The sequence below is a fragment of the Anarhichas minor genome, unplaced genomic scaffold (genome assembly GCF_050575085.1).
Source record: "Anarhichas minor isolate MPS153535 unplaced genomic scaffold, ASM5057508v1 ptg000136l, whole genome shotgun sequence".
In the NCBI taxonomy this organism is placed as follows: domain Eukaryota; kingdom Metazoa; phylum Chordata; class Actinopteri; order Perciformes; family Anarhichadidae; genus Anarhichas; species Anarhichas minor.
Genome location: NW_027466582.1, coordinates 16105001 through 16105684, shown reverse-complemented (window position 1 = coordinate 16105684; position 684 = coordinate 16105001).

Below are 684 nucleotides of genomic sequence, written 5' to 3'. Positions count from 1 at the left end.
GCCGGAAATGAAACGAATAAGAAGAACTCAAAATACGCCGATGACGCAAAAAAATGACGCCTCTGCAAATGAGTGGGGAGCCTCGGGCGTCGGTAACACGGAGGGATGCCAAACATCGTTCATTTGCACATACCACCCACACTGCGACGATAAAAAGGATGTTTGCTTCAAATATCCAGGACCCCAGTGCTGTGCATGCTGGCTCACCAACATGGCGTACTAGAACACCCGAGTGGAATGAGGCCATCTTTAGTGTTATTGGCCCCGCCTGCTCCCACTCCTGCTATGACGAGTCAAAATGTCTGCAGTGAAAAAGGTCGACCACAAGGTGACAAATAAGATGATAGATAACATTTGATACTAGACACCTGGTAAAGAATGAATCATTTCCTGTGGTACTTAATATCTTATTTACAACCACACGATTTAGAACAAATGTCAAATTCCTGTAAGCATCCGATGGCGTAAACATTTGGATGCACGTCTTGTGTAGCTTCCTCTGTAATTCCCTCAAATCATTTTAAACGACATGGACAACTGCCACGGGTGTTTTTCGAGGTGTGGGATCCGGTTACTCTTACTGTCCACTTAACAGGCTGCTTCACAATTCCTCCGTGTGTGAGTGGGCTCATCGGGTAGAAACGTCTCTGGGTCTTGGCAGTGAGAGTTGATTGGAAGCAGATG